Source organism: Lipophrys pholis (genome assembly GCF_963383615.2).
Source record: "Lipophrys pholis genome assembly, chromosome: 10".
Classification (NCBI taxonomy): Eukaryota; Metazoa; Chordata; class Actinopteri; order Blenniiformes; family Blenniidae; genus Lipophrys; species Lipophrys pholis.
In genome coordinates this window covers 21,974,537-21,986,223 of record NC_137640.1, presented here as the reverse complement: position 1 = coordinate 21,986,223, position 11,687 = coordinate 21,974,537, and positions in this window count along the sequence as shown.

Genomic DNA, 11,687 nt, shown 5'->3' with positions numbered 1-11,687 from the left:
TGCCTGAAATATTTCCCCAGCACGGAGACAATTAATTCCAGTGCAAAGCTGGTGTTTTCAAAGTATTTCTCCCACCTTCAAACAGCCATTTCTTTCCTCTGTGGATTTTTTATTTATTTTTTTGCTATGATGGCTTCCCAATGCCACAACCTGAGGCAGCTGAGCTCTGGGTGCATAATTACCCTCAGCTTAGCAATCACACGGCTCCCAGCCTCCTCGCCGCATGTAGGAAGATGCTCCCACCTCGCTCCGTGGTTCCAGTCACAACGGGAAGTAGCAGTCAATGCAGGTGGAGGAGACACATGATGGAAAGTAACCGTACCGAGTTCACAAGAAGGTCTGAAGCTTTGCCTTCAAGTTGAGAGTTGAAACATTCTCTCCAAGACCCTGACCCTAACCCTAACACTCATATGATGGATTAAAACCAGAAGACAAATTAAACTGCAGCATTTTAAATGTGCAACAACAACAACAACAACAACAACAACAACAACAACAACAACAACAACAACAACAACAAAAGACATGTTGATAAATGTCTGATTTTGTCAGTTCCTGAAGTGTGTTCTTTTAAAGATTTCAAACCATGTCTGAATTTCTCGTGATCGAGCTCTGAATAGTGAAAATGATATCAATAAGTGTGTCATAAACAGGCCAGTTTGTAACAAACGTCCCACAGTTTTACTTTGGACTGAAATGACAAGAAAGTAAATCTATTCCTCTTTCCTCCCCAGCTTTATATTTGTTGGACCCCAGCAAGATAAGCTCCAAGCTTTTTTGGGTGTCCATAGATAGATAGATAGATAGATAGATAGATAGATAGATAGATAGATAGATAGATAGATAGATAGATAGATAGATAGATAGATAGATAGATAGATAGATAGATAGATAGATAGATAGATAGATAGATAGATAGATAGATAGATAGATAGATAGATAGATAGATAGATAGATATTATTACCGGTAGGTAATGCAAGTAAAACTGTCATTAACAAGAGGATGTCATTTTCAAAAACTGCATTTGAATAAAACTTCTAAATTGCTTTCATTGTTTATAATATGTAACCTGGATATATGAGTAATCACACAAATCTGTGCTGCAGGTGAAAATAATATCCCAAAGTCATGATCAGGACGTTAAATATCATGTACGGCCAACTAATCAAAAGAAGTTTTCTTTAAGACTCACAACAGGCTTCTAGTTTAATGGGTTTTTAAGAAATAAAGATTATTTACACGTCAAATACCTGAACAACCAAACTCTGCTGACTTGAATTGTTAACAAGAAACCTGAAAATGAATTCAATGTGAACATCCGACAGTAATGGGAAAATACATCAAGGTGTCATTTGCCTAATGTGATTATTTCATTTTTGCATGGAGTGTTGCTTTAAAGCTCTGAGGATTTCAAGGATTCACAAATGGTTTATTTTTCAGGCCCTCAATTACAGATGCTTTTGAAGTACCTTTTTTCTTTTCAGGAAGAGCAAATGAACGACTGTAAAGAAGATGAAAGGTCTTACTCAAGGGCTTTCCAGCTCCGGCTGCTGGAGGGCATTTAACTGAAATTTCTGGATCAAATCAGAACTAAACTGATTTATTTATTTTCTCACTACATCTCAACGTCCAACGGGCGTGTCAGTCACCACAAGCCCAGGTTTTTAGAAAAGAAAAGAAAAAGTGATGAAAATCAATTAAGAAATTGACAAATGACAATAAAACAAAGGCCTAAACCATCAATGCACCTGATGGGAAATGAGCTGGTGTACTCAGTCCTTCCCAAGAACATTGAAACAGATGGACAAATGCAGCTTTGCGCCACAGTGAGGACTCAGGAACGGGACGCAGCTCCGAGAACGGGAGCAGAAGAAGAACGCAAACCACACCGGTCAGTATCGGCGTGCTTCAGCAGGACGCCATCTACACAACTGTAAACGTGGAGGATTTCAAAACTCTGGTGTGCACAGAATCACAGACCGTATTTGCAAAACCCCCGTGGCTCAGGTGGTTGAGCAACTCGTCTCCCAGTACAAATGTGGATCTTCCATCTCGTCTTGTTGAAGTGTCCTTGTAGCGCCGCATTATGTAAAAATGGTGCAATACGTAATAATGACGTAATACATTTTCAACTCATTATGTAATAATGCCGCATTTTATAATAATCTGCCGCATTTTGTAATAAAATTCTTGAACGCATTTTCTAATAAACACTTTGTAATAATTTGCTGCATATCGCAACAGCTATTACAAGATGCAGGTTAAACGATCAGATGCACTCAGTGACACTTTCAGTCTGGTTTGATTTCTTCAAGAAAATAGAAATGGCTGGTGGAAATACTGATGGTCTTGTAACTTTAAAAATCTACCAGCCACAAAAGTAACACCAGAATTAGGGAGAAAAAAAACGCCCGCATATTGTAATTACTGTTGTAACAAGTCATTTACAAAATGCAGCAATGTTTTTTAGAAAATACATTCAAGAATTTTATTACAAAATGTGGCGTTTTTACACGAGTTTTGAAAATGTATTACATTCTTACATACATAATGCAGCGCTACAGTGTTTGAGCAAGAAACTGCTGTCAGTGAAACTGGAGAGTGAGCGAATGGATAAATGTGACTGACAGTGCAACACACGTATACAATACTATTACAATATAATATACAATAAACGATACTTGCATTGAAAAGGAAAACATGTAACAATGACGGCACAATGCCGCCGTCACTCTGGAGTCCTGTGACACTGAAAAGTTGATCACAAATTAAATCCCGCGGCTGAATGCTTTTCCTCTCACGAAGCGTGGCGACCAATCAGAAGAGAGAGTCCGCACACATAATTTGAGCACTTAGAAAAACAAAAATCACCCAAAATATGCATTTGAAAAATATACTTATTTGGAGGCAGCTGCAGAGCAGACGCAGTAAAAAAAATGATGTTGTGACTTGCCTGCAAAGTAAAAATGATGAGAGTCCTCGTTTCTGCAAGCACTGCAGTTAAGAGTCTCACACACAGAAAAAAAAAAAAAAGAAAAAGAAGAAGTAAATAACATCAGCAGGGCTGGGCGGTCGTGAAAGTCTCTACCCCCTTTAAATGTAATTAAAAAACTTCTGGCAAAGGAATGAATTGAAGGCTCCCAGTTGCACTGATAACCCTGGCGTGGCAACAAGCAAGGGCTTTAACGGGCTCCTAATGGGGCTGCTTAAAAGCCCTTTAATATGTTTTCTCCTGTAAATGATCAAAACCTCAATAATGATCTTTATCAGAGCAAAATGAGAAAATGTTCACAAAGGATGAAAGGGGAAGAAGGAAAAAAAAAAAAAAATAAAAATAAAAAAAAAACACCACAGGCAACAACACTTGGATGGGCTAAAGGCTAATTGTGTCTGAAATGAGATTTTAAGCGTTTGAATTAGCAGAGGGCGCAGCTGAGAAATGGAAGGAAAGTGGAGAGAAAATAAATGCAGGTCACATACAGATAAGCATGTCGGCTCCCAGAGTCTGACTCTGTTTGTGCGGCTCTTTTTAGCCACGCCGTCTGGTGATTAATTAGGCTGACTTAGAAGAGCAAACCCTGTCATTACTTAGCATTTTCATCTTTCATTTTCGCCCATTTAGACGCTCTCCTCTGAGTTCACGCGTCGCCGAATAAAAGCCGCTGCAACCTGGCGGTAGATATAGAAAGAAAAAAAAACACAAAGCATCGCCGTGTACGATCGAGTAGGGTGAAGATATGCAAGAGAAAAGTGACAAGAAGACGGAAGCAACGGAAGAGCTTCACTTTTTTCTTTTTAAGGTTCGTTGTGGCACGACGGCCAAATGTAAGTATTAGATGATGAAGAGGGAGAAAGCAAACAGCATGGAAGATGTGAAGAACAGCGTTTATTGCTCAAGTGAGGGAGTAAATATGATGGAGCGTCTCCAGCTGTGCAATCAGCTCCGTCAGCGCGTGTGGTCGGCATGCAAATACAAGGTGATGGATGAATCTGGGCCGGACGGAAGGGAATTAGCCAGAGAGAGAGAGACAGAGAGAGGGAGAGAGAGAGAGAGAGAGAGAGAGAGAGAGAGAGAGCGAGAGAGAGAAAATGTTTGGGGGGGCTCAATGACTAATGGGCCGATTAGGAGCTTCAAGGGGGCGGCCATTTATTTGTCGTGTGTGACTGGATGAAGATTCACTTCATTAAAAAGGCCCCAACACTTACCAACATTGTTGTTGTGGGTTTTAGTCTGTCCCCCCCAATCTTCCCACCCCCACCACCACCACCACCCCCCTTGCAGGTTCAGCCTAAATAAAAGTAAATTCAACTTTTCAACAAAGGCACCGAATGACGAGCGACCATCCAAGATTGTGAAAATGCTTCTTTTTTTTTTTTTTTTTTTTTAAGTAAATACAAAGAAATTAATAATCCAAGCCGAGCGAAGCATTTCGTTCACTTGCGAAGTTTCATAAGTGTGAAAACTTTTGATGCTCTTGTGTGGAGCTCAAACATTTATCCTGCAGAAAATGTATTCCTGGCGCTGCACTGTTGCCTAGAAGTGGACATGTTGCTGGTTTGATTTTGGAATTGAGGGCCTTTCTGTGCAGGGCTTGTATTTTCTCCCTTTTTCTACATTCTAAAACATCTCAGGGGGGTTTTGTTGTGACTCTAAAATTGCTTGTATTAAAGGGCATGTTTGTTTGTGATTGTGTATTGTGTTGGTCATGTGATGGAATCATTGAAGAAGATTTCGCTTTCTTATTCACGTTCTTATTTTGATTATTTCGATTTTACTGATCTACACGTGCCACAGGCTGGCAGCTTTAAAGAATTTGCTTCGTTCATTCATTCACTCTTCATTCTTTCATAATCTAGAGTATGTCGTGCTTCTGCTGGATGCAGTCCAACCCCACTGCCCGTCACACAATCGCAGCAGATTTTGAGAGGAATATCAAACAATTGAATTAAACGCAGAAATGAGCCGCATTGATTCAAAGTGGCAAAGTTGAAAAGTGAAGAGAAACATTATAATTCAGCCTGTTTACTGTTGTCATGATGACTAATGTCATTTTCACAAGCCAGACCAGGTATAATTAAGAGAAATATTTTTATTTTAACGTCTTGTATCTTTTCTGGGTTTCTCCATCATAGAACTCAGATTTAGAATTTTTTTTTTTGCCACACTTAATTTTTTTTTAATGTATATATTTGCACTACTATATCTACAGTATTATATCACAATTTTGACTAGAAAACAGCCATTTAAGGCATTAATCACACAAGTATTTTGTCGAAGAATCATTGAAGAGACTGACACAGAACTCAGTGCTACAGATATACACAAACAGTATCAGCTACTTACCGTAGAAATAAATAAGATAATGTGGTCGCTGGCAGTCGACTGTCACTGATGTTTGTGGTTCATAAAAGCGTTTAATTGCTTCAATAATGAGGCGACACCTGAAACACATTAACAGCTTCATCTCATCGTCCTCAAATGGACTGGACAAAGTCACTGCACACGCATTTCGCTGACCAATCTGAAAAACCGCTAAATAAAAATACAACGCGCCAACAAAACCCATGAGAAAGTTGACTGCGTGTGTTTGCTTGAAAAAAATGCTTCACTCATTCACGTTGACGAGATCCGGCAACAGGAAACACCACCTGGGATATTTTCAATTAAATCTGCCAACAAAGACTTTGTCGTGACGGCCGAGCTGCTTGAAAAGGTGACCTCAGAACTCCAGCCATACCCGTACGGTACCGCCAGTTAAAACGAGGTTCATCATACTTGTGCAAGGTCGTCTGAAAATAGCAGACTTTGGCAGTAACCATGTAAACATGCCTCTCAGTCTTCATGGAAACACGGAGCCCTGTCATTCCCAGCTCGCCTGACGACCCACGTCAAGTCATTGTATTATAAAATCCAAATAAAGCGAAGTGCAAATCCTCACGTCTCTTACATCGCATATACAATCCCGCAAGAAATTTCACATTAAAGTATTTGCTTGCCGGTCGGAGAAGCTTCCAGCGTGAAAGTGAAAGTTGGTGTGCTTATTATCCGTGGGCACGCAAGAGTCATACATGTTGCACTTTCTCAGTATACCTCAGGGGTCTGCAACCTTGGTATGGATGGATTAGGCACCGTGCCTGGCGGCTCCCTCCATTAGTGTGTGAATGTGTGTGTGTGTGTATGTGTGTGAATGGGTGAATGTGACCCGCCAATGTAAACCACTTTGGGACGGCTCAAACAGCTGAAAGAGTGCCATGGAAGTGAATTCCATTTACCTCAACTTTTCCTCTTTTACCCCCCCCCCCCATGGATTTTTACATCGAGAACCATTTTATGCATCTTGACAGTGCATTTCCTATTGGTTAAAAGAGTTTTAACAATTTTAAGGGTTTTCTTTTATGTTTTTTTTTGTTTTTTTTACAGTTTTTAGTGATTTTTATCATTTTAGCTTCTTCTTTTTTGGAGTGATTTTAGCTGTTTCCGTTTTTTAGTATTTCTGGCTGTTTTGGCTTCTTCAGTTGTTTTCAGCCAGGAGATTAGACCATTTATGAAATAAAGTATGGTACGTACTAAGATTGAAGCAAAATGTTGAGTTTATTTATACAAAAGTTTCAGCGAGCCGCAACAGAGCGAATTGACATCACACTCCGACATACAAACGTGGAATAATTTGTTGGATTAATGCACTGATTTTGTCTTGACATGTATTATTTAATGTAAACACTCATCTATTTTTAGGTGCTATTACTTTCTGCACTGAACTGGGAAATAAACCTGTCATGTTTCTTCCATCATATCCATGAGATAAACTACAGGCCCCTTTAAGTTAAGATCCATTTCAATAATAAGCAACACCTGTGAAAAGGTGAGGTCTCGGTCTCTGTGTGTCATATCATGTGGTCCTGTTGTCTGGATAAAAGTCTAATCATAAGATCTGTTTTTTTATGCTTTTTGTTTGTTATTTGCTGTTGTACTGAACTGGAAAAAGAGATTTTTTTTTTTTTTTTTTTTTATCTCAATGGTTGAATAAAGGCTTAGTAGTAATAAAACGTAATTACCAAACTGGCCTGTGGATGCAAAATCAAATTAAGTGTGTTTGTACTTTTGACATTGCTTGATAAATGAACCAGTCTGCACAGCTCCCATCTCAATTAAAGCACAACAATGGGGTTATTTATTGGGAAAACAAGGGAGAAATCAACCCTTTGAGTGGGGTCAATCATTTTATCTCCTTGCCAAGCCGTCCATATTCAAAGTGGCCACTGGAGGATGCCTTGATGGATGTTAAATAGACAAAGCATACACGGTTACCTCACCGCAAGCCTTTTTAGCTTTCGAGGAGTTGGTAAAGATCAGGCAACAGAAGTAATCCCCTTTTAACACGGGACGGTGCTGAAGGATCGAGATCCACTTAGTCATCACGGTGAGACTGCTTTAGTGATGTGATTTACTCTGTGGAAATGTAATAAAAGCTTAAGGCTATAATGGAGCCTGTCATACCAACCAGCTTGTCAACATAATTGCCACTTCCATCTGCAATTAGATCCTGCTGCATTCTCCGGCTGTAATGTCCGCGTGAGCCTTACAGCTGTATGATAGTCATCAGGCAGGTTGGAGCTTTTAATGTCATCTTGAAGGGCATTTTTGGTGGCGGCAGTAACCTGCAGCAACCTCTGAACTCAACGGCCAAAGGAACACAGAGAACATTTCAACTTCACACAGAAAATCCTTAACCCTGAAATGAAACAGGGTTTTTTTTTTTGCTGTAATGTGTTATCCACTACGTCGCCCATAAGTTTTGTTGCTCTGTTTCTTAAAGCGGGTCAGCATAAACTTTTGTCCTTCACGGTCGTCTTCACCTTGTTTCTCCTCAGTTTTACCCCTGGCTGGGTTCAACTGAATAAAGAAATCAAACTCTGGAGTTGTTAAAGTAATTGCCAAGCTGGCACATCCCCAGTTCCTCTGCAAAGACACGGCAGGCACTTCAGAATGTTAATGGCCGCCCTGATCCAGTGAGGGGCAACGCAGGCTTGGCATATGCGTAGCACGAAGTGGCAGTTGTGGGTGTGCGTGTGTGCGTGTGTGTGTGTGTGAGAGAGAGAGAGAGAGAGAGAGAGAGAGAGAGAGAGAGAGAGAGAGAGAGAGAGAGAGAGAGAGAGAGAGAGAGAGAGAGAGAGAGAGAGTGCTCACATGAACCATGTGTTCATATGATTTTTCATTTCACTATTTTCACTCTTTTACGGAGCTTGTCAGTATCGACTTCCACCTTCTCCTCACTCGGACGTCTCTCAGTGTTTCAGCTCTGAACCTTGTCCCACTCAAAGTGAATCCAGCTTGTCTTTCGGCTGCACCGGGACGTGCAGGAAGGAAGAACTCCGGCTATTTGAAGGAGTTTGTTTTGATGATCTCATGGCGCCGCTCTGAGACGTATTTGACAATGACGACTTTCAAGAAGGATGACGTTGTTTCCTTTGTGTTTGTAGTCGCGAACAAAGAGACGGTGGATCCACGGTGATTCAGTAGTTAGCGCAGTGTGGGGGTCCTTGTTCGGTCTGATAAAGTACAGATTGTACTGTGTGTTGCTCACGTTTACATCTCATCATACACGGCAAAGTTTGGGGAACGATTTTAAAAACAGAAGCAGGGAAGAGCCCTATTAAAGGACATTCTGACTGGCTCATTCTGTGCACAAGGATTTATCCCCACTTGACTTGCTGTTTCTTTGTTTAGATTATTTTATCTAACATCAGTGAGAAAAACCTTTTTAATTTTATGATGAAATAGGTCTAGAGATTGTGCGGGGCTGCGTTGAGAGAATCCACACGCAAGAGTGTTGCTTGTTTGACATTCACACAACCTATTAGTGAGGGGGGGAAAAAAACCACTTCAGGACATGTGAATCATTGTCTCTCCGCATTCATATCCTCCTGGTGGGAAATAGCCGGCAGACAAATGAGCGTAGCCCACATCTAATATACAAGAGAGCACACAGTTAATGCACCTCATCTGCATTCCCATGAGTCAGGCTTCCTTGCAGAGTAATATATTCCTTTTCCAAAAATATAAATTGGGGAAATTTCATTCCGAGGGAGTTTCAGTGGATCTGGATGGTGGTCCCTGCTAATTACATGTGCCATCTGAAAATAACTTGTGTGACGATCCCAGCGAGGAAGCATTAAAAACACACTTCCCTGCTGCTTGCTTAATGTGAGAATCCAGGATTACTGCCAATGAGCCACAACAGGGAGGAATAAACAGCAGCGCTGGAGTTTGCGCCGCCAATCGTTGGCAGTTTGCGATATATTAATACGAGGGGGAGACAGATGATTATTTCTTTAAAGAGGTCATTTCACATCACCAACTGCCTCAAGGTGAAATCACATCAATGCTGGGGGGGGGGGGGGGGGGGGGGGGGGGGGGGTTATCACTGCAAAAGTTATAGCTCCTTCATACGTTCACCCACTGCACTCTGTGTGTTTCTGTATTCATCTTTCACTCACATCAGAATTACAAATATCTGAAGATTGAAATCACTGCAAATAAAGCAACAGAAAATAAGTCAGAAGCTGCAGAATTGTTCATCTTCCTTTGTGCCGCACCACTTAATCAGACACGACTGACTGTATTGGTTCAGTGCAATTTCCCATGTTCCCAATATGTTTGGCTGCCGCCTCAAATAGATGTTTTTGTTAAGTGTGTTTGAACTGGAAAGCTGCTGAAAAAATATCTTTCATTTTCAAATCTCTGCTTGAATTAGTTTTCTTTTAAAAAGGTACATTGATTAAATCTGTCTTGGTATTGATGCTTTTTTCCATTTACTGTTATACTATTTTTATAAGCTATTCATCGTCACATTCATTTTAATGACTTTTATTAATCTTCTGAATGCATCTGTGTTATGCTCTGCCTCGTTTGCTCTCTCCTTCCTCTGCAGGTTTCTCACCCGAGTGCACTCAGGAGATGTGAGGACACACACAGCTCGTTGGTGTAAGGCCTGTTCCTACTTTTCCCCCCCAAGTTGGTTTGAGCTGTTTTGGTTTTGGTTTTTTTTCACTCAGCCATTGTTGTCTGGTGAGATTGTAGTTGATTTTTGACTCCTGAACGTATTGAGTGGTCAGGTTCTGACCACCTCCGCAGATTACCTGCTGTTCTCTTTGGCCCCGGCCTAAATTTGACTTTTGTTTTTCAACGATTACTTTGTCGAAAAGAGTTTAATTCTTATGCGATTGTCTCTTTTGGTAATTAATGTTACTTTAAACGATCTTAACAAATAAAATAAGTGTCACTGAAAATTTGTTTTGTCAGTTATCTCCACACACTTGCATCAATTTAAAATGTTTTCAGCATTTTAATACTTTTTACTGCGATATCTATGGCCTCCACAAACATGCGCACTCACGCGCGCGCACACACACACACAAAAACAAAATTAAAGGATACAACACACTTTTGATTTTGCAAATCTAGAATATAGAGAAGTGTCACTGTTTTGCATTACAAGTGCTTTTGTTAAGAGTACCTTACACTGTTTTTATATTGTCCTGCTCTAAACCGTATTCTTGTTGGTTTTCTATAAACTAGTGACAAGTGAAGTTTGATTGCTTCACTGATAGGGGATGAATTAGTTTAACTCAACTTGTATTTCAGAATTTGTTTACATTCTTTGAAACGACTGTAAATCCACTCATGCATTTAGTTTTAGTTTCCATAAAATGAACTCGACCTTCCCATAACAACTTCAATGCACGACGCACAGCGACGGACTTAAAATTAATTATGAAGCAAATAATCAGGAGGAATTAAAAGTTACCAAGTTACAAGTTACCAAGACTCACTTTTGTTTGGAAGTTAAGTTTCGAGATTCAAAACTGCGTTTTTGACTCACTGGGCAACTGAATACACAAAACAATGAGGAGCTGGCAACTTGCAACCCACTTTAATCCCCATTCATTTGGACACAGAACAGCAACTCTGTTCCAAAATTTTACTCGTCGTGACAACAAAAAAAAAAAAAAAAAAAAAAAAAAAGAAAACAAAAATGATGGGGCGGGGGTGACGAGAAAGCGTGACATTTACAAACTGGATTCACAAAACGAGGCCGTCTTATGTACAAGGCGATGGTGGCAAACATTATTTCAGTAGTTTAATATACTGTGTCCCTATAGCACCTCTATACCAAATGATCATACTCAGGGTGAATAAAAGATTTACAGTTCTCAGTACAAATCATGAGATTCCTGCAAAAATGTTCGCCAATAATAAAATGACTGTCATTTTAGATTGGCCAGGTTTGTGAATTTGTTTCAGAAAACAAACATAGAAAGGATACAGTACATTATTAGAAAAGAACTGACATTATACAATATTGATTTACATATATCTTCAAATCAACGTTGGTAGATTTTCATAATCAGTTCAGGGTTCCCACATATTTAGCTTTTTTCCAAATACTTCTTATACCAGCATCACAACGTTGATCGGTCTTTATTATGCGCGACAGTGATTATCACATGACCATTTAAAAGGTGGAGGCAACAAACACTGGACAAGCAAAGGATATTCAAGGACCCGGTACAGGTACATCTCTGGCATGTCCTTGACTGTGTGACTCTTTATTTGCGACGTCACTTTTAATTCAAACATGCAGGAACCCTGAGACGATTTTATTCGAATGAAGAAGAACAGATT